The sequence below is a fragment of the Arachis ipaensis genome, chromosome B1 (assembly GCF_059453495.1).
Source record: "Arachis ipaensis isolate K30076 ecotype BB chromosome B1, ASM5945349v1, whole genome shotgun sequence".
Taxonomy (NCBI): domain Eukaryota; kingdom Viridiplantae; phylum Streptophyta; class Magnoliopsida; order Fabales; family Fabaceae; genus Arachis; species Arachis ipaensis.
The window spans coordinates 105,829,702-105,853,466 of record NC_142436.1 but is presented as its reverse complement, the minus strand read 5'-3'; the positions used below and the strand labels follow the sequence as shown (position 1 = coordinate 105,853,466).

General features: G+C 41.0%; 1 non-coding gene across 1 annotated transcript; it reads right to left on the bottom strand.

The window, feature by feature from the left end:
* Positions 1-1,228: 1,228 nt before the first annotated feature.
* On the bottom strand, positions 1,229-1,332 carry LOC148577788 (small nucleolar RNA R71). Its single transcript, XR_015904370.1, has one exon. It is a non-coding gene; the product is annotated as a small nucleolar RNA R71 (small nucleolar RNA).
* Between the last annotated feature and the right edge of the window lie 22,433 nt (positions 1,333-23,765).

Sequence of the window (23,765 nt, the reverse complement as noted above, 5' to 3'; positions counted from 1 at the left end):
TCTGATTTCCATCTTCTCTTTACATTCTGCAACTCAATTCTTGCAATCACCCCCATTCCCTTTTAATTTCAGCAATTTACATTCTGCTCTTTAATTCATGCAATTTAAGATTCCGCCATTTAATTTTCTTGTTATTTATTTTTCCCGCCAATTTTACATTCCGTAATTCTCATCTCAAACCTTGATTCCGCTCAATTAGAACACACTTCTAATCCGAATTGCTCATTCAACCAATCCTTGTGGGATTCGACCTCACTCTATTGTGAGTTTTTACTTGACGATAACCGGTGCACTTGCCGGAAGGAATTTTGCCGATCGTGCAATTTCCTAAATCGTAGCATAACTAGTTTATGTGCATCAAGTTTATGGCGCCGTTGCCAGGGATTGGTTTTCGATTGACAATTCTCAAATTGGAAGCTAACTAGATTGAGCAATTTTCTCTTGCTTTGTTAATTCTGTTCAAGATACTTGTTGAATTTTAATTTCTGCACTTGGTTACATGCTTTCCTTCTTTATGCCTTTAAATTCATTCAACTAACTCACTGACTCACTAACTGTTTGAATTAATTCCTCAATTGAGCTAACCATACTCTTCCATTAACCAATAGTATTTCACTTGTTTGTGTTTGAGCTGTGTTCTTGTATGACAGGTAGGAGAGGAGAGACATCAACTCCTCCATATACCGAACCAGAGAGGACCCTTCATAGACTTAGAAGGGAAGCAAGAGGGAAGAGAGTAGTGGGAGAAGAGGAATCTGAAGGAGAATCTGAGGACAATTTTGAGGAAGCTTTAGATCTCAACATGGATAGAGAAGTTCACAACCATGAGAGAGCTGATGGAAACGATGCCATCCCTGAGAGGAGGGTTCTTAGTTCATACATAAACCCAACCTCTGGGAATTGTGGTAGTAGCATCCAGAAACCACCCATTCAGGCCAACAATTTTGAGCTCAAGCCACAGCTAATATCACTTGTGGAAAATCATTGTTCCTTTGGAGGAAGTGCTAATGAAGACCCAAACCAACATCTCACAAAATTCCTGAGAATTTGTGACACTGTGAAGTCCAATGGAGTCCAGGAAGATGCCTATAAACTGCTTTTGTTCCCATTTTCACTTAGGGACAAAGCAGCTAAGTGGCTGGAATCATTCCCAAGGGGGAGTCTAACAACATGGGATGAGGTGGAAAGCAAGTTTCTGGCACGTTTCTACCCTCCACAAAAGGTCAATAGGCTTCGATCTGAGGTTCAGACTTTTAGACAACAAGATGGTGAAACTCTCTACGAGGCATGGGAGAGATTCAAGGACTTGACAAGGAAATGCCCACCAAACATGTTCCATGATTGGGTGCAACTGCACATCTTCTATGATGGGCTCTCTTATGAATCAAGGAAGGCTGTAGACCATTCATCAGGAGGTTCATTGAACAGGAAAAAGACTGTGGAAGAAGCCATTGAAGTGATCGAGACAGTGGCTGAGAATGAGTACTACTATGCATCAGAAAGGCACAACACTAAGGGAGTCATGGAGCTGAACCATGTTGATACAATTCTAGCCCAAAACAAGGTGTTTGCCAAGCAACTAGCAGAGCTTACCAGGCAATTAGAAACAAAGCAAGTGGCTGCAATACACACACAAGATCAAGAGGAAATAGGCATTGAAGGAGGTGATTGGGATGAGGCTAACTATGTGGGAAACCAACAAAGGCAATCATATGATCCACATTCCAACACTTACAACCCAGGCTGGAGAAACCACCCAAACTTTGGGTGGGGAAACCAACAAACCCAACCACAAAACCACAAACCTTACAACCACAACCAACATAACAATTCCACATACCAAAACTCCAACCAAAGATCATACCAAGCCACACAAAGCACCTACTCCCAACCACCATATTATGGCCAAAATAATCAACATACCCAACCTAATCCGAACCAACAATTTCAAGATCAATTAAACCGGATAGAAGGAATGATGGCAACCATGAGTCAAGACATAGTTGAATTGAAGAGCTTCAGGGATGATGTGAGAACTACCTTAAGAAACCATGGTGAAAAACTCAAAAGGATGGAATCTCAAGTAGGAGAGCTATCTCAACAGGCACCCAAATCAACTGCAGTGTTCCATAGTGACACAGAAAAGAATCCTAAAGGGGAACAAAAGAGAGTAAGATGGGAAGAATGCAAAGCCATCACCATAATGAAGGAAGTCTCAGAAGAAGAAGGAATCAGGCCCTCAGAACAGGAACCAGAAATCTTGAAGGAAGGTGTGGAAGAAGTTAAGCAAGAAGGTGGAACTGAGCAAGCCAAGGAACTGCAAAAAGGCATGATGGAAATATACCAACCAAAAGCACCATTTCCTGAGAGGTTAGGAGGAGGTGAAAAAAGGAAAACCTACTCAAGGTTTCTAGAGACATTTAACTCTCTTCATGTCAATATTCCCTTTCTTGAGATTCTTCATCAAATGCCCACACACATTAAGTATTTAAAGGAATTGTTAAGCAAGAAAAGAGTTTTGAAGGGAGGACAAACGGTAACAATGAACAAAGAATGCAGTGCTCTCATCAAGAAGGACACACTCTCTAAGAAAACGGACCCAGGAAGTTTTCATATCCCTTGCATCATAGGGGAAACAAAAATTGACAGAGGATTCTGTGATCTAGGAGCTAGCATAAATGTGATGCCTCTAACTCTTATGAAGAGGCTACAACTGAATGAGGTGAGATCCACTGATGTAATCATACAACTGGCTGACAAAACTCAAAAGCAAGCTGAAGGGGTAGTTGAAAATGTGCTGGTGAAAGTGGGGGATTATTATTTCCCCACAGACTTTGTCATTGTGGACATGGAGGAAAGCTACTTACACCCTATCATTCTGGGCAGACCATTTCTAGCCACTACTAGAGCGCTCATAGATGTAGAACAAGGAGAGCTAATTCTGAGAATACATGATGAACAGCTCATTTTCAAAGTCTTCAAACCTGCATCTGAGCCTGAACCAGAACCTGAAAAGCCTAAAGATGATAGTAGCCATCCGTGTTTGGAGGAAAGTAATCCAGCAGCTGAGACTCTAAAACAGTCATTGGAAGGCAAACAAGAGTTGCAAGAGTTAGAGCCACAAGAATCAGTGGAAACAGATCAGAAGGATCCTCCTGACATAAAGGTCAATGAAGAAATCCTCAAGAGAAAGGGAAGAGTGATAGGGAGATTGCCAAGAGGATGGAGAAACAAGAAAATTCCCACTGAAGGTTTTTCTCCGGGAGATAACGTGATATCAAGTCATTATCTGCCAATCCCACCTGGCCTCAAAACCATTCCTTCCCAGCTCCCTCAAGTGTTCACAATCAGGAAAGTTCTTTCTATGGAACATTTAGAGATCATGAATGAATCAAGTGGGGACGTTTTCATAGTGAGAGGAGAAGACGTCAAGCACTACAATCCACCCTAACAAGGGACAACCGTCAAGCTAGTGACGTTAAAGAAGCGCTTCATGGGAGGCAACCCATGTTTTTAGTATCCTTAATCTTTAGTGCTTTGCTTTACATCTAATAAAGCATGGTTTCTTATGCATGAACTTGAATCCTCAGGACAACTATTGATTAAGTGCACTAAACCTTGCATGTAAATTACAATGGATCTCTAAGTTTGGTGTGCCTGATGGCACTCCCAAATCTTACTCAAATTGAATTCCATCTTTCATTCAAGGTGCACAACCAAACATTAAGTTTGGTGTTCTTTTTGAACACAGTTTATGAAAAGCAAGAAGTTCCTCTGGATTTCAAAATTCATGACAAGTATACCATTCACATGTTTTAATACTTTGGTTTCAATTACTTAGGGTAGTCACTTTGTTTAGAATCAAAGAGCCAAGGTGACTATGATTTATTAGAATTATGCACACTCATTAAGGACAACCAATATGGATTTCATGTCATCAGGAGACTTAACCAAACACTAAGTTTGGTGTCCAAATAATAAGTGTGCATACATGTAGAAGTCACGGCTATAAGCTCATAAAGACAAGCATTGATTTACATGTGCAAATACTATTCATAATTCACATGGACCGAAAAATGATAGCAAATTTGTTTGTTTGTGCAGGTACAAAAGAAAAGACAAAAATGGAGGAAAAAGACAAAGGGAGGTACGTGCTTGGTCAAAAAGAAAATTCACAAATCTTTGAAACTAACACATGGGAAAAGGAAGTTCTGCAAGAAAAGAAAGCTACATGTACAACCTAATGCATCCAGAATACTTCCAAGAAAATGAAAAGCCAATCGTCCTTATCTACAATTCATATATTTACCATCAAGCCACCCTTCACAAACCACCCTAGCCGTTCATTTTTCACTCATGGGCACTATAAAGAACCACTTGGGGAACGAGTCCCACACCACCAATTCTCCTCCATACACATTTTCCTTCATCATAGCATAACTATCTCTTGCCGAAAACAACCTCACCACACTTCCAACAACACTTCTTGCTTTACCTTGTCAACTTTAGCTTGTCACTTACCAAAACTAAAGAATCAATGGCAGCTTCATCTAGCCACAAAAGAAGAAAAGACAAGCAGCCAATGGAGGAAAACAGGGAATTCGATGCATGGAGATACAGATCAGTTTTCCATGAGATTCAAGCCGAATGGATGAGACCTAAAACGGTACTAGCTGAGGTCCCCTTTGACCTTGAAAAGGATGAGTTCCCAGGTGTTTGGGAAAAGATCAAAAAGAGGAAGTGGGAGCTCCTGACTAAGCCAATCACTAAAATCAACATCAACTTGGTGAAAGAGTTTTATGCAAATGCAGTAAGGGAGGATCAAACCAAGAATCCCACATACAAAAGCTATGTGAGAGGGGTGGAAGTTGACTTCAGTCCCAAAGCAATCATGAAAACTCTTGGCCTGAAAAACATACATTTCAGCCAAGCAAGTTATGAAGAAAGGATGATAGGAGAACCTGACTATACAACTATTGCTGAAGACCTTTGTGCCATCAGAGCTGAATGGGTGAGAAAAACAAGAGGGGCCCCAAGAGTCTTGAGAAGGGGAGACCTAACACCTGAAGCTAAAGGGTGGTATGCAATAGTTAGGAGATCCATCCTACCCACTGCAAACTCTTCAGAAATAGTCCCTAAAAGAGCCATCTTGCTACATTGCATTATGGTTGGAGGGGAGATCAAAGTTCATAAACTCATTGCTGAACAGATACAAGAGTTTAGTGAGAAAAGTGACCCTGAATCCTGGCTCCACTTCCCTAGCACTATCATTAGACTATGCATCGATGCCCAAGTACCACTTGAGGATGAAAGACCTAATTGGCTATATCCTGGACTGGCCATAACTGCGCACAGAATGACTCTTGGCCCAACTCCTCCAAGACATACAAGAAGAAGAAATGAAGAAGGGCAACAAGTGGAAGCCGAGCAAGAAGCAGAACAAGAAAGACAGGAAGGAGAAGATAGAGAAGAAGAGCAAGCAACTCCTGAAAGAAGACAACGAATTCCCAGAGACCCCATGGATATGAGCAGAATGCAGGAAATCATGGAAGGAATGTCTCAACAATACATGAGGTCTCAGGAGAGACAAGAGGACTTTCATCTAAAAATGATGGATATGCAAAGGAACTTTGAATCAAGATTCTTCGATCTGCAAAGGGAACAAAATTTACACTTACAGGAATCCTTCAGCCACATATGCCAACACCAAGATGCCAATGTCTTGGCAATCAAGGAAGCCACCACTTTACAGAATGCAAGATACTCAGTCCAAGCTGATTACAACATCAGTTCGCAAATCAAGCTTAACTACATAGGGGAACATCTACACAAGATGGACCCAGCATTCCCAGCTTATGATGAGTATTTCAAAGGGAGGAAAGAAGGAGAAATAAACAAGGCAATGATCCTTGAAAAAGGAGTGGAAGAAACGATGAAAAAGGCTGGATTCTGGAAAAAGCTCATAAGAAAAGACAAGGGAGGCACAAGTGGTCAAAAAGAGGCAGGAAGCAAGAAGAAGCAGGATCCCAAGAATTAAGAAGAACCAAGCAATAAATAAGAGGTGGTCTCGTTCCTTAATAATCAAATGATAATTGGTGAATTGTCTTTATGAACGTGTTTTCATCATAAGTCATTTAAGTGTTATGTGGAGTCTTTTTTTTTATGAGTCGTTTTTTTTAGTATGTGTGTTTGTTAAGTGCTTTGAATAAAGTGAATGCCTGGATGTTTGGATATAACTTCACCTTCTTAAACAAGTGCGTTCCATGCTTGTTCTGTTTCCAAAAATAAAAGAAAAGTTTGAACAAAAGTAACTTGGCTAAATTAGTGACAAATCAAGTAGAATTAAGTGGTGGTATGCATGCTTGATTGTTTAGTCAGATCACTAAAATTAGAGTGTAGAATTATCATTTTTTATGTAGAAAGTGAAAATTGTCTATGGATCTTGATGAATAAATGTCTTTGGCCATGAAAAAGAAAGAAAAAGAAAAAGAAAAAGCCACGGAAAAAGGCAACCAAAAAGCAAAAAAAAATTGAGAAAATAAGCTAGGTACCAATGGTTTGAACTTCTGAGACAAATGCCTGTGGTGTTTATGTATTAAGGATATGCTTGGATGAATAGGTTCTGAGGAGTGTTTCAACACTTGGTAACTTGGGTTAACTAACCCGGGATTATCAACCAAAAGTCCATTATCAAGAGCAACCTAAATACAAAACATTTAGTCACACAAAGAGGTGCTGGGCACCAATGTCTCAAGAAGAAATGTGAACTAAAATGCCTAAAGTGGATATGTGTAGTGCACTGATAAGAAAAAGAAAATGCCAAAGGCTTGTGCAACACATGACACTAAGCAAACAAGGAGCAAAAGAAGCTCTAAGAAAAAGAAAAGAAAAACAAAGAAGAGAAAAGTGCCAAAGACATAAGAATAACAAGAGGCCATAGCAATGTTTGATGGATGCAATGAAAAAGTGATAATCCTACCTGATAAGTATGAAAAAGTGATGCTGCAACTTTCTGCATAAAACCCTTCTGATGAACTTCAAATGCTTGGTAATATAGCCAATGTAATTGCTTTCTGTTTCATACTTTCTTCTCAAATAACTCAGGACTTGCTTAGGGACAAGCAAGTATTAAGTTTGGTGTTGTGATGCCAAGGCATCATAGGCTAGTTTCACTAGCATTTTTCTGTTAGTTTTAGTTGTTTTATGCATTTTCTTGAGCTTAAAGTAACCAAAAATGGTTAAATGAAGAACAAAGCAATGAACCATCCAAACAACATGATTTTGATGCATATTCCATGAGTTTTAGTTATAATACTTAAATGCTATGAATGGAAGATTTCTCATGAAATTTTGCAAGACTTTGATGCAATTGCTTGGATGATTTCAGGGAAGAAGAGGCTAGGCAAGGAAGCAACAAAATCAATAAAGGAAGCTTGAATATCACATGTGGAGTTTAAGTTCCAGTTTAAGCCTAAACTAGAGCTTAAACGCCAAAAATCATGAAGGATAAGAAATGCTGGAATTGAAGTTTAACCTCCAGTTTGACCTCAAACTGGAGGTTAAACGCCAGAATGAAAAGCCTCACTAAAGAAGCATTCCACGTTTAACCTCCAGTTTGACCTCAAACTGGAGGTTAAACGCCAGAATGAGTATGCCACCCAGGGAGGAGTTCCACGTTTAACCTCCAGTTTGACCTCAAACTGGAGGTTAAACGCCAGAACCAGGAAGAGTACCAGGGAGCCATTCCACGTTTAAGCTCCAGTTTGACCTCAAACTGGAGCTTAAACGTGTTCGACAGCTTTTCTACTCCAGGGTTGCTCTCTCCATTTCCACGTTTAACCTCCAGTTTGACCTCAAACTGGAGGTTAAACGTGTTCGACACCTCCAGGGCCACCATTCTAAGCTTCCACGTTTAACCTCCAGTTTGACCTCAAACTGGAGGTTAAACGTGTTCGACCTCCAGTATGCCTCCACCCTTTTCCACGTTTAACCTCCAGTTTAACCTCAAACTGGAGGTTAAACGTGTTCGACCTCCAGGGCTGCCCTTCCTATCTCCACGTTTAAGCTTCAGTTTAACCTTAAACTGAAGCTTAAACGTGTTCGACTACATGACTCTCCAGGGCTACCTTCTTCCATTTCCACGTTTAAGCTTCAGTTTAACCTTAAACTGAAGCTTAAACGTGCTTCTACAAAAGGCCTCACTGGAAGTGTCTGGCGTTTAAGCTGCAGTTTAAGCTTAAACTACAACTTAAACGCCACTCTTGGAAAAGGTTTCTGGGCCAAAAATATTGTGATTTAAGTTAGTCTTTGAGCACAAATATTAACTTAAACTTACTTTGGTATGAAACCCAATTGAATATCATGGTTTATGGGATTGGGCCTGAAGGATTGATGAGTTTGAAATCTCAATTTATTGAGTCATGTGTCATTATTTGATTATCACTAAGTTGGCTCAATAAATGTTACAGGATTTGGATCAACAACCTCATCAAGATTATGGATCATAAACCCAAGGCAAAAGGAAAGCAAGGAGAGGCCTCAAAGCCCAAGAAGCACAACTGAAGCTCAATATAGAAAGTGTATAAATAGGATAGAAGTTAAGTTAGAGGGGACTTTTACTTTCACTTTTAGCTAGTTTTCCTTTTCTTTGTAATTGAATTCAGAGCTATGATTCACTAAACCCCCTTTCATTGGGTTAGGGAGCTCTATTGTAATTCAATGAATCAATAATAGTTTATCTTCTTCTTCAATCTTTTCTCTTGAATTTTGTTAGAAAGCTTCTCGATCTAATTCCATTGAGTAGTTGTCTTGGGAAAGAAACTACTCATACTTGGAATCCTTCGGAGCCTTGGGAAAGGAATGGAGGATTCATGCTAGAGAAGCTTTCTCACAGTGGATTGGATTGGGGTTTGGATGGATATTGTGACATGTAATCCTACCAAATTGTGGTTCATGAAATTGTGTGGTATAATCAGTGATCAAGCATCATCTCTTCTTATGAACATTTAAACCAAGGGATTGGGAATTTGTTTGTTTTTAGAGAGCATTGGTGAGCTAAGGAATTGGGATCCAATCATATAAGATTGCCAAGCAAAATTCAATGAACGCATTGGTTGAGGAAGAGATAAACATGTTTTGATTCGGAGATCTCAATATCTCCTATAACCCAATGAATTCCCATTTCTGATTTCCATCTTCTCTTTACATTCTGCAACTCAATTCTTGCAATCACCCCCATTCCCTTTTAATTTCAGCAATTTACATTCTGCTCTTTAATTCATGCAATTTAAGATTCCGCCATTTAATTTTCTTGCTATTTACTTTTCCCGCCAATTTTACATTCCGCAATTCTCATCTCAAACCTTGATTCCGCTCAATTAGAACACACTTCTAATCCGAATTGCTCATTCAACCAATCCTTGTGGGATTCGACCTCACTCTATTGTGAGTTTTTACTTGACGATAACCGGTGCACTTGCCGGAAGGAATTTTGCCGATCGTGCAATTTCCTAAATCGTAGCATAACTAGTTTATGTGCATCAAGCTCCACACCTTAATCTATGGTGTGTAGAAACTCTACCGTTGAAAATACATAAGAACAAGGTCTAGGCATGGCCGAATGGCCAGCCCAAAAATGTGATCAAAGGATCAAAAGATAATCCAAAGATTCCAAGATAGTCCAAAAGATGTAAACACAATAGTAAAAAGTCCTATTTATACTAAACTAGTTACTAGGGTTTACAAAAATGAGTAAATGATGCAGAAATCCACTTCTGGGGTCCACTTGGTGTGTGCTTGGGCTGAGCATTGAGCTTTACACGTGTAGAGGCTTCTCTTGGAGTTGAACGCCAGTTTGTAACCTATTTCTGGCATTTAACTCCACTTTGCAACCTGTTCTTGGCGTTTAACTCCAGAATAGGGCAGGAAGCTAGCGTTGAACGCCAGTTTGCATCCTCAAAACTCGGGCAAAGTATGGACTATTATATATTGCTGAAAAGCCCTGGATGTCAACTTTGCAACGCAATTGAGAGTGCACCATTTGGACTTCTGTACCTCCAGAAAATCAACTTTGAGTGAAGGGAGGTCAGAATCCAACAACATCTACAGTCCTTCTTCAGCCTCTGAATCTGGTTTTTGCTCAAGTCCCTCAATTTCAGCCAGAAAATATCTGAAATCACAGAAAAATACACAAACTCATAGTAAAGTCCAGAAATGTGGTTTTTAATTAAAAACTAATAAAAATATACTAAAAACTAACTAAATCATACTAAAAACTATGTAAAAACAATGCCAAAAAGCGTATAAATATCCGCTCATCAGGCTCCCAAATCATCAAATCCATTAGACCCAATGACTCAAGTTTACCCAATTCCCTTAGCCTAGATTAAGAGTAAAAAGAACTACTCCATAATCAAAGGAAACATTTCATCAAACACATGGTAAGCATTACTAAAAGACATATTCAAATTACAATTAAATTGAAATTAACAAGTACCCACTAACAATATCAATATACAATCACTCAAACAACACAATTAATCATGAAAATCATCAATGTAACATTAACAATTCAAGATTCACAACATTCATGAAATGGGTATAAAATAACAATTGACAAGAAAACATAAAACTAACACAAGATCTAAACAAAATTATACTAAGGAATTCAAATTAAGCAATTAAAACTAGTAATTAACAAGATCCAATTCAGAATTCAACAAGGGAAGATCAAATCAAAACTAGATCTAGAGACGAACAAGGGTTTCTCTCTCTAGAAGAACAAGAACAAAAAACTAGCTAAAAATTGTGTCTAAGTGTGAATGAATGATCCCTCCCTTTCTCCCTAGCATCCTTGGGTCTTTTCCATACAGAACCAGCTTGAATTTGGGCCTCTTGAGCCTCAGAAATCGCCAGATACGATTTCCTTTAATGAGGTCACGTGCAGCTTATCGCGCGTACGCGCCAAGCGTGCGTGCGCGCCGATTGATTTTGCGATCCACTCGTGCACGCCATGTATGCGTGCGCGCGGGTGTGGATTTCTCTAATCCGTGTAGATGCACCGATCTACGCGCGCCATTTCCAGCTGTCCACATCCACGCGTGTGCGGGTGGTGCGCTTGCGCGCCCATGCTGAAACTCCCAAAATCCAAATCTTCATGTTCCTTCCTCTTGTGCATGCTTTCTTTCCCTCTTCTAGGCCATTCTTGTCCTATTAATTCTAAAATCACTCAACAAACACGTCACGACATCGAATGGTAATAAAAGAGGATCAAAATATAGCCATTTTAAGGCAAAAGAAGTATGTTTTCCATCATGAAGCAATATTAGGAAGGGAACACAAAACCATTCAATTCTTGTGAATAAGTGTGAAAAATATTGACAAAACCCCCCAAATTCTACCTAATATAAACCACAAAATTGGGGTTTATCACTCAGCGAGCCGGTGCTCCAGGGAGAGCGGATGACGAGTCACCACCCCCAGTCCACGGGAAGGAGAGCCTGATTCCGTGGGGGACATGGGTGAATGAGAAGCCTCCATCCCGGCGTCGATCTAGAGCTCGAGCCTCAGCAGCAGTAACACCTGGACCTTCTTCCTCTTCAGCTGTAGCAGGTCCTTCTACGGCACCAGCAGCACCTATAGCACCACCACCAGCACCCCAGCCGATATATCTACTGGTACAGCGTCTTTTCCGATTTATGGAGCATAGTGAGCACCGCATCATGCGATGCCTTGATCGAGTGGATCAGATGCTAGTAGCATTGGGTGCCGAGATGCCCCCTGATGTTGACCCTTCTTCCGTAGAGGAGGAGGAGCAGGCTCAGCCAGAGGCGCCCCACTGACCCAGGCGACCCCAGAGGCGCAGCAGACCTTCGTGGAGCCACAGCCTCAGTCCCAACCGGATGCGACTGTTGACCATCACCCCAAATCTGAGCCATAGCATCGAGGATGATGCTTCATTCTAAGTGTGGGGTGGTCACCGTCGTCACCGTCGGTGGAATTACTATTTTGGGTGAACAATTTCGGACATTTATCCCGTATTTTGTGTTACTTTTAGCATTTTCACTTTGGTTTATTTTGCACTTATGGATTATTGTACATATTAGTATTTTGGGATACTTTTGCTTTAGTTTGTTGCATTTTAGATTTTGGATCATTGTAGACATTTGATCTCTTTAGTTGGATTTGCTTTATGTAGTTGTTTTAGCTCTTTGGTTGTGATTAGAAAAGTATTTTGGATTGTTGAAATCCAAGTTTACCCTTTTCCCATAAGAAATTTGGTTTGATTGAAAAAGAAGGGATAAACTAAGGAAATTTTAAAATTTCTAAATCACAACATTGCATTTAGGATGCACATATAATAAGCTTAGTCAAACAATGAAAATTTCCAAAGAATTTATCCATAGGGCGCCACCCCATTTGATTGAAAAAAATTTTTGTGGAACTTGCTTGAATTATATATTTTGTGAAGCATGTTTTTGAGCTAAAAATACAAGCATGTGAGATTTGAGCCTAATGATGTGGTTACATCTTATAACCACTTATTTTCTTTCTTTTGTGCATTATTCTCTTTCTATAATTGTGATCCTTGATTTGTTTAATTCTATATGTCCATTATTCCTTGTATACATGCATTTATATGATTGAGGCTATTGTTTCATAAAGCTCACTTACCCAAATGGCCTACCTTTTACCGTCTATTGTTAGCCAATTTTGAGCCTATGCTTAACCTAATTATTCTTTATTTTAGCACATTACAAGCCTAAAGCGAAAAATAATAAATGTCCCTTGTTTGGATCTTTGATTAGCCTAGGCTAGTGAGAGTGCTTATTATTCAAGTTTGGGGAGATTTGGGAACATTGGTTGGGATAAAAGGGTGTTTTGTATTTCCATATTTGGGAATTGGGTGCATGCTCATGTATTAATCAAATGTTAGACCTTATGCATTGATATTCTTGTATATAGTTTAAAAGAAAAAAAACAAAAATGAGAAAAGCAAAAGAAAAAGAAAAGTGAATATGAAAAGAAAAGAAAAGAAAGGAAAAATATAGAAAAAAGAAAGAAAAAAAAGAGAAAAGCAATAAAAAGGGGACAAAATGCCCCAAAGTAAAGTTCAATAAGAATCAATGCATAAGTGTTGTGAAATGAAAAGAAAATGCATGAGTATGTGAAAAAGTGAAGAATGGATAGTTAGGTTAGAACTTAGTTGTATAGGTTATCATAGGTTAGGTGGGAAAGTCTAGGCTAATCAAAGATTCAAATTCTAGTCCACTTAACCATATATGACCCTACCTTGACCCTAGCCCCATTACAACCTTTGAGAAAGTCCTCATGATAATTGTATGCACGCATTGAATAATTGTTGATTGTTAGATGAAGAACAAATCTTGGAAAGCATGATTAGGAGGGAATTGAGTGAATCAACGCCTAAACACTTGAGTGACTAGAGCGGATACACATCCGGTGAGGGTTCGATTGCTCAACTACATGTTTTCACCATGATCATTCTTCTTCATGCAAGTTTGTAAATCTTTTTGATAATTCAATACAATTGTAGGTTTGGTTTGATTTAATATCCATTGCCTTAGCCCTATGTGTCTCTATGTTTTCTTGGAAGTTAATTTGTTTTGACCAAGCATTTGCATTCATATAGATAGTTTGCATATAGTTTAGTTGCATTGAATAAATATCATACCCCTTGTTTCCTTCTTGATTTACCATGAGGACATGCTATGGTTTAAGTGTGGGGAGGTCGATAAACCCCATTTTTAGGGTTTATCTTGTGTTGAATTTAGAGCATTTTATTAACCTTTTCTCACATTTATTCAATTAAGTGTGAAAACATGCTTTTAGGCCTTTAATTTGATGACTTTTATCCACTTTTGGTTCCACTAGATGCCTTGATTTGTTTGTTAAGTGAATTCAGGTTGAAAAGGCTAGGAATGGATCAAAGGATTGAAGAGGAAAGCATGCAAAGTGGAGAAATCATGGAAAGCCAAAGATTTGGGATGCACTCATCCACGCGCACGCGCAATGGACACGCACGCGTGGATCGTAAAACTCCAAGGACGCGCACGCGTGCTGTACGCATACGCATCGATGTCCGCATGTGACTTCTTTAGTGAAATCATGCCTGGCGAATTCAGAAGTGCCCCTGGCCCAGTTTGGAGCTGAATTTCGGCGGAAAAAGGTTAAAAGGACCAAGGATTGAAGGGGAATGCATTACTTTACACATGAGGAAATAGTTTAGTTTAGTTAATGCTTTAGTTAGTTTCTAGAGAGAGAAGCTCTCTCTTCTCTCTAGAATTAGGATTAGGTTTAGGTTAATAAGCTTAGATCTAGGCTTTAATTCATGTTTTCATCTACTTCTACCTTTCAATTCTTTGTTGCTACATCTTGTTCTTCTATTCTCTTGTTGTAATTTTCTCTATTTTGTCTCTATACTTTGTTGTTGATCTAATCTTGTTCCATTTATTTTCTTTTAATGCAATTTGAGGTAATTATTTACACTTAGTTATTGTTAGATTTCATTCTTGTTGTCAATTTACTATGATTTCCTTTTATACCTTCCAAGTGTTTGTCAAAATTCTTGAAAGGATGTTAAAGTAGAATTTTATGTTCTTGGCTTGGGAAGGTAACTTAGGAATTCTTGAGTTACTAATGTCCAAGTGATTGATAGTTGGTAGCCATTGATTCTAGCTCTCATTAATTCAGTTAGTAAATAGCTAGGACTTATGGACTTGGATTGATATAGCTCATTTGACTTTCCTCTACTTGTTAGAGGATGATTTAATGGGATTGATCCTTGCAAATTATCATATTGTGGTTAGTGATAAGGATAGAGATCCTTGACCACCAAACCTTGGCAAGACCTTTTCATCGTTTGAATTCCTTTGCCACTTACTTTTCTTGTCTCTTATTCAAAACCCAAAATATACATGTCCATAGCCAATAACAAGAACACTACCCTGCAATTCCTTTGAGAGACGGCCCGAGGTTTAAATACTTCGGTTATTAGTTTTATTAAGGGTTTGTACTTGTGATAAATAATTTTTTGTATGAAAGGATTATTGTTGGTTTAGAAACTATACTAGCAACGAGAATTTATTATGAAATTCTAAACCATCAAAAATCCATTCATCAGGGTGTTGTCTTTGATGATCCATCCAATTCTCCCCTCGAAATGAACTTGTTGCCTCTAGGAAACTCGAACATGATGTTCGTTGGTTGCCTCTCTACCCCCACTGCGTTTGCTAAGCGCATCACCATCGATGGAAATGGAATGTTGATGTTTTTCTTCTCAACCAATTTTCAAATCGATTTACGCATCAAAGGTACAATGGCTATATGCTTTCCTTCCATGATAGCCCAAAATAGCAAAGCAGTCCTAAATCTGACATGGGTAGCATGGGTGCTCGGGATGATGTAGTCCGCCACAATCTAATGCCATATACGAGCCTCGGCATTCAAATCAGAGTAAGCAATACTAGTGGGAACGGAATTCCTCCCTTTGCTATACTCCCATAATGCACCAGGACAACCTATTCTCCCAAGAACGGGAGTCAGAGATATTCTTCCCTTAAATAATCATCATTCTCAGGCAAAATTTGGGGGATGTGCAGAATAGCTTTTAGAGCTTGATTGGAAGTATCCAACATCATTCCTCGGAGGAATACTGACTTCAGTTCCCAATCATGGTAGTTCACATAGAATTCCCGCACCAAAGATTCATTGACTTCAATGGGTTCTTACTCGAGAAATTCCCAATAAAGCGAGGCAATCCTTTGATGAATGGTCGCCTTGTACTGGCTTGGAACCTTCAATGTTCGCTCCATATGGATTGTGCATTTCTCAATTGCCTCGAATTAGGAGTCGGCTCTTCGGTTAACCAAGGTACTCGGTTTATCACCTTGGCGATTCCACCAAATATCAAGAGGGCGAGCTGTAGTTTGCACAACCGGTGAAGTAACTGGTGCCTTACCCTTCTTTCGCATCCTGAAACTGAAGATAAAAGATTTTCGAGATCATTGAGCAAGAATAAAATAAAATTACTGAGGAAGCACTAATAAGGGTTGTCAATTGTTCATTTACAAGAAGTGGTAATCACATGTACAATGTCCTTGATTTAAAGTCAAAAGATGTTTGATCAAGACATCATCAAAGATTGAACATTTGTAAAGTGATCACCTATTCAATAATTCCGTAATGAAAAATTAAATTTCAACTCCACAAAGCACAATGCATTTACACCAAAATCGCACATCACAAGCAAGGAAATGCATTGGTGAGTTCACTCGACTACCATCAAAAGTCATAATTGAAGTTGCACAATTCATACAATATGCCTAACAAGAGATAAATTGAACACATATGATGGCCATGTCATATGAATGAAACAAAATGTTCATAGAGGTATTTAATCAAACATGTGGTATGCAATGTACAAGCTTATCACAATTAATGAACAAATTCAATCATAATCAACCCAATAATCATATATCGACACTTGCAAAACAAAGGGACAAGGAAAAGCTCTAAATTTAATCTAAGCAACATGAAAAGACAATAAACACTATATCAAAAATCAACAAAAATAGAAAATAAGCACCTGAAAATTGAAGGTTGAGAAAACAAGAATTGGGGAAGAAACAATGGCACTTCTTATAGCCACTGCGAACTTGCGGCGGTTGGTTCACCGAAAAAACACCGGAGGGAGAAAACTCACCGGTGGTGAAGAAAAGAAAAGAGAAAGGAAATAAAGAAAGAAAAGAAAAGAGAAGAGAAGTGAGAGAGAGAGAGAGAGAGAGAGAGAGAGAGAGAGAGAGTATGAGAGTATGAGAGAGAAAGGTGGTGGCGGGGTAACGACGGCAGTGGCCGGCGGCAGGGTCGCCCGAGATTGGGCGGAGGTGGAGAGAGCAGCAGCAGTGAGAATAAGAAGAAAAGGAAACTGCTTCTCAACAGGGTAGGTTGCCCTATTAACGCCCAAAATGAGTCGTGTGCGTAGGCACAGAAGCCTGCGCGCACGCATAGAAAGCAGAAATTACAGGACTTGCGAATGCACATAGCGCGATCGCTGCAACCAGAGAGGGTGTATTAGAGTGTGCGGACACACAAAAGGAAGTGTGCGCACAGAGGTCGCAAGATAGAGGGTGTGTGCATGAACATAGACTGGTGCGTACGCACAAAACGCAAAAAGGAGAGGGATGCCAGCACACAGAGCGTGCGGTTGCTCCCACCAGAGGGGTTGCCCTAACGCGTGCAGGCGCACAGGCGCGTGCGCTCACACAGAAGCTTCTCTCTTTTTTTTAGAGGAATGCTTGAGGTACAGAGTCATGTGTGCGTGCGCACATAGGTCTGTGCACACGCATAGAGCAAATAAAAGGGGGTTCACACGTACAACTCATGCTAACGCTCCCACCAGAGGGGTTGTCAATTGGTGTGCGGACGCACACGTCTGTGCTGCCGCACAAGAAGGGCGATAAGGGGAAGGTGTTCGTACGCACGGTTCTCAGAAAACAGGGCAGTGCTCACGCACAGGCTATGCTGGCGCTGCGACCAGAGGGCACTGGAAGGGGTGTGCAGACGTATAAAGGTGTGCGCTCGCACAGATGGCGAAAAACGCAGTTGTATGCACATGCACAGGGTAGTGTGCACGCACAAGTTGTGCTGTTTCACAAAAATTTTACTTTTCAAAACTAAGGTCCCCTCCTTTAGCATATCAACATACCAACCCCAAATCATACAAACAAGCATAAATTCATGATCCACAAGCAATTCAACTTATTCAATTCAAAAATACCAAGTCAAAACTAAACTAATCATCATATCTCAAGAAAGCAACTAATTCAAAAAGCTATAAACAAAAGATAAAGTTGGAACAATGTTACTATGGTGGGGTGTCTCCCACCAAGCACTTTGGTTTAAAGTCCCTAAGTTGGACTTTGCATGGCTTCATTAGTCACTTTGAAACTTCTCCAAGGAGGAAAATCTCCAACTCCTTGGCATTCTTGGGTTGAGTGTGAACTCTTGAATCATACTTCTTGGCAACTTTCTCTTCTTCTTGTTCCTTGCGAACCTTAATCACTTCATCTTCGACTATATCGCACCCAAAGATAGAATAGGCTTCGAGGATGGGTTTCCTGGATTCCTCTAATGTGAACCTTGCTACCTTGCCATCTGCCTCAAAAGAATAGATTCCTGAATGTGCATCCAGCTTGAACCGGGATGTCTTTAAAAATGGCCTTCTAAGTTGAATGGATGATGGCTTGTCTAAGTAAATGGGAGGAGTCTCCAAGATATGGAAATCTACCTGGAAGAGTAAACCTTGGATGTCAACTAGGACATTTTCTGCAATCCCCACAACTGATACAATGCTCTTATCAGCCAACACGAATCTCGCCCCGGACCTCTTTAGGGGTGACAAGTTCAATGTCTCATAAATGGGAGTGGCATAATGCTTACGCATGCCCCTAAGTCGCACATACAGTCTGTGAACTTTATCCCACCAATCAAGCAAGTGACCAAACATGGGTCGGGATCATTACATTTTTCAGGAATTAAAGAAGAGATAGAATCATCTACCGGCCTTTTGTTGAGTTCGCCAATTCTTTCCTTGTGTGTACAAACATCTTTGAGGAACTTGGCATACTTGGGCACTTGTTGAATGGCTTAAAAGATAGGGACGGTGACTTCAACATTCTTAAAAATTTCTACCATGTTAGGGTCAAGTTTTTCTTGCTTCTTAGCCTTCTTAGCCAAAGTTGGAAATGGAATGGGCATAGGCTCTTCAAGCGGATTCTTCCTCTTTGGCTCCTTAGGCTTGAGCGGCTCCTCCTCTGCTTTTTCAACATTTTCCTCTTCATCTTTCATCACTCCCACATCATCTCCCACCTCTTCCTTGTGGGCTTCTTCACTCAAACTTGTAGGTACAAAACCAATTTCATCCAACTTGGTGCCACTCCTAAGGGTGATAGTATTGATGCTTCCCTTAGGGTTCGGTTGAGGTTGTGAGAGCAAACCACTAGAAGTTGAGGCTTGTTGGGCATTTGGTGTAGTCAGAGGAGGAAGGGTCAAACAGGAGAGAGCTTCGGCGATAATAGCCATATATGAATCTTGAAGGGTGTCATTCATGTAAGGTTGATTAGGAGGGGTTCTTGATTGCCTTGAGGAGGGTTAGGCCTACTATGTGGATGTTGATACCTCCCTGGAGGTTGAGATTGTGGTGGTTGTTAGTACGATTGTTGGTATTGTGGTTGACCTTGAGGAGCTTGATGATAGTAGGCTTGTTGGCTTGGGTAAGGCTGAGCTTGAGGGGCTTGGTTCCACCTTTGATTAGAATTATCCCTCCATCTTTGGTTTTGATTTCCTCCAGGTTGATTGTAGTTGGGTCTTTGTGGGTATGGATTGGCTACCGCTAATGTAGTGTCTTCTTGGAGTTGAGGCACTCATCAGTGTAATGGTTGTTACAAGCACAAATACCACATGATTTTGGTTGTCCTTCAATTCTTTGAGGTTGAGGTGGAGGAGATAGCAAGGCTTGGGGAATTTATTGCCCTTGGGTGCTTAACAAAATTGTCATCTCGCCGAGGGTCTTTGTCAAAATGGCATCTCCAGAAGGAGAAACCTCACTTAAAGCCTTTGGTTGTGGATTTCTCGCCCTTGAATGTTGAGTGGAGTCCGCCAAGTCCGCTATAATCTCCCAAGCTTCCTCGGCGGTCTTGTTTTTGGTGAGAGATCCTCCACCAGAGGTATCTAGGAGAAGCTTATCTTGGGGGTTCATCTCTTGACAAAAATAGCTAATAAGCACCAACTCGTCAATATGGTGGTAGGGGCAAGCTTCCAACAACTTGAATCTCTCCCAGTACTCACAAAGAGTCTCCCCATCTCTTTTCATAATGCAAGAGATTTCCTTTCACAGCTTATCTGTTTTCTGAGGTGGAAAGAACTTTTCCAGACTTTTCTTACGCAACAAGTCCCAATTGGAAATCACATCTCCCGGTTGAGTATTGTTCATACCCTGGGTCGAGCTATCCGACCTGGGATCATTGGCGATAAAGCGACCGACCTCTTCAGGTCAGGCTACCCGACCTCTTCTCAAAGAGGTCGGCCAAATCGACAAGAGAGCCCAATAAAGGGCCCAAATAGAGGAACACGACCCAAATCCAAAGGCAACCCAAGCCCATAGAGATAAAGGCGGTTCCCTTAAAGATAAGCTGACTTCACTCAAAATAAGATAAGATAAGATAAGATAAGATAACTAACTTATCTTATCAGAAAGGTTAGCCCACACTATTATAAATACACTGGAGCACCCAAGTATAACTCATACTCTGATTCTACTAAAAACCTGCATAATACCCGTGCTAACTTAAGCATCGGAGTCTCTTGCAGGTACCCCCCACCCTCCGGTGACCAAGGATCAGCAATATAGCCAGTCAACAGGTCGGACATGCCAGCTCCGGTCGCCACTCACCAGCCGGACTCGTGACACCGACCAGTACAGAAGATCTCGACCGAGATCGACCTCCAATTTCAGGTAACCCTCGGAACATTGGCGCCGTTGTCGGGGAACCTGGAAGTCATCCCTTCACCATGGCGGACGAAAGGATAATGACCACAACTCAGAATTAGAGGACAGAACGCCGCACAAAAACACGGGTGCCACACCAAAGGACGCTCCGTAATCTAACGGAGGCAAAAACTCATCACATCCGGGAGTAATAGAAGCACTTCAAGATCACCTAAAGCAACTCGAAAAAGAAAGCCAGTACCAGCAAGAAGTCGGTAAGGATCTACAAAGAGAGGTAAGGCGACGTCGAGAATTAGAAGATAAACTTCTACAACTTGAAGCCGATCTCAAAGCAAAGACTACCCGGACCACCCCCGAAGACAACTCTCGCAAAGATCAAGATCTATTCACTAGGGAAATCATGAAGACTAAAATCCCTAAAGACTTCAAACTTCCAGATATGACTTTGTATGATGGCACTACAGATCCCAACCATCACCTCAGCAACTTCAGAAGCAGAATGTACCTCACCGACGCCTCAGACGCCGTTCGCTGCAAAACTTTTCCAACGACTCTCACGAAGACAGCAATTAGATGGTTCGACAACCTACCTCCAAGGTCCATCTCCAACTTTGACGACCTGGCCAAAAAATTCTTGGCCAGATTCTCCATCCAAAAGGACAAGGCCAGGCACGCTCCCAGTCTACTAGGTATCAAGCAAGGAGATCGGGAAAGTCTCCGCAACTACATGGAAAGATTTAACAAAACGTGCCTAGACATACAAAACTTACCAACAGAGGCCGCCGTCATAGGCCTCATCAACGGCCTACGAGAAGGACCCTTCAGCCAATCTATATCAAAGAAATATCCCACATCCCTAGATGAGGTACAAGAGCGGGCAGAGAAGTACATCAACATGGAAGAAAATTCTCGACTTGGAGAAGCCTCAAAATCCGGTTTCATCTACCGAGATAAAGATAAAGAATCCAAGAAGAAGGAAGATCGAACGGGCGAAAAAATAAAAAGTATCATAATTACACTCCTCTTCGGGTGTCCCTTGTGGATATTTACAAAGAAGTCTGTAACACAGAAAAGATACCCCCGGCTCGACCACTCAAAGGAAAAAGAAGAGGAGGAAATCGGAACGAATACTGTGAATATCATCGGGTCCGAGGACATTCCACCAACGAGTGCTTCGACTTAAAAAACATCATAGAAAAGTTAGTAAGGGAAGGAAAACTAAATCGGTATCTAGCCAACCGAGATGATGAACAAAGAAAAAGACAACGAGATGAAGATGTCGGACGAGCTGAGCGATCACCTCGTACGCCAGAAAGACATGTCCATATGATACACGGAGGATTTGCAAGAGGTGGAATCTCCAAATCATCCCGCAAAAGATACCTCAAAGAAGTATATCATGTCGAAGGGAAGGAGGAAGCACTCGACATCCCCACAATCACGTTCACCAAAGAAGACGCATCCGGTATCATCTCAGGACACGACGATCCCATGGTCATCACCATCATACTGGAAAACGCCAATCTCCACCGCACATTAATAGACCAAGGGAGTTCTGCCGACATCTTATTCAAAACTGCCTTCGACAAACTCGGCTTAGAAGAAAAGGAGCTTAGAGCACACCTGAATAGCCTGTTCGGACTGGAAAATACCCCAGTACAACCACTGGGATATGTGTCGCTACATACAACCTTCGAAAAAGGGAACCAATCCAGAACACTCAAGATAGACTACATTGTCGTCGACGTGAGTTCAGCCTACAATACCCTAATAGGTCGGACAACACTAAATCAACTCGGTGCAATAGTCTTGACTCCATATCTATGTATGAAATTCCCAACTACAGAAGGGATAGCCATGATAAAAGCAGATCAAAAGATGGCACGTCGCTGTTATAACGAAAGTCTAAACCTCAGAGGTAGAGGATCAGAGACATGAAGAACTCCGTCCACAACCTGAAGGAGAAATAGAGAAAGTTCAGATCGGGGATACCTCGGACAAAACAACTAATATTGGCACGATCCTGAAGGGAGACACAAAAGAATTACTAGTACAGTTCTTACGAGATAATGTCGATCTCTTCGCATGGAAAGCTGCAGACATGCCAAGCATAGACCCCAAGCTAATGTGTCACAAGTTGGCAGTCTATCCAGGATCTCGGCCGATACAGCAGAACAGGTACAAGCACTACTGGAGGCAGGATTCATAAGAGAAGTCAAGTACCCACTATGGCTAGCTAACGTCGTCTTGGTTAAAAAATCAAATGGGAAATGGCGAATGTGCACCGACTACACCGACCTCAACAAAGCCTGCCCAAAAGATCCTTACCCACTCCCAAGTATCGACGCTCTGGTAGATGCTTCATCAGGATATAGATACCTCTCATTTATGGATGCATATTCCAGATACAACCAAATTCCCATGTATCCACCAGATCAAGAAAAGACCTCATTTTTTACGCCAAAAGCAAATTACTACTACATTGTAATGCCTTTCGGTCTCAAGAATGCGGGAGCTACATATCAAAGGCTAATGAATAAAGTCTTTTCAGACCATATCGGAAAGATCATGGAAGTCTACGTGGATGACATGTTAATAAAGACACAAAGTGAAGAGACATTATTGTCCGACCTGGCCCAAGTGTTCGACACTATAAGGAAGCATCACATGCGCATCAATCCCACAAAATGCACTTTTGCAGTAGAAGCAGGAAAGTTCTTGGGTTTTATGCTCACACAAAGAGGAATTGAGGCAAATCCGGATAAATGCCAGGCCATACTCAACATGAAAAGCCCAACTTGTGTCAAAGAAGTACAACAACTTAACGGGAGGTTAGCGGCCTTGTCCAAGTTCCTAGCGAGATCAGTGATAAGATCCCTTCCTTTTTATGCCACTCTAAGGAAAGGAAAGAACTTCGAGTGGACAATGGAATGCGAGCAAGCCTTCCAGGATTTCAAAAGTTCCCTGGGACGACCACCTATCCTAACTCGACCACGGAAGAAAGAGCCACTCGTATTGTACCTTGCAGTAGGAAGTCAGGCAGTAGCCTCAACACTAGTTCTAGAGGATGACAAAGGGCAACAACCTGTATACTTCATTAGTAAAGCGCTGCAGGGATCCAAGCTAAACTACCAAAAAATAGAAAATTTTGCCTATGCTCTCATACTGACATCTCGACGACTACGCCCGTACTTCCAGGCTCACACCATTAAGGTCCGGACCGACCAGCCCATAAAAG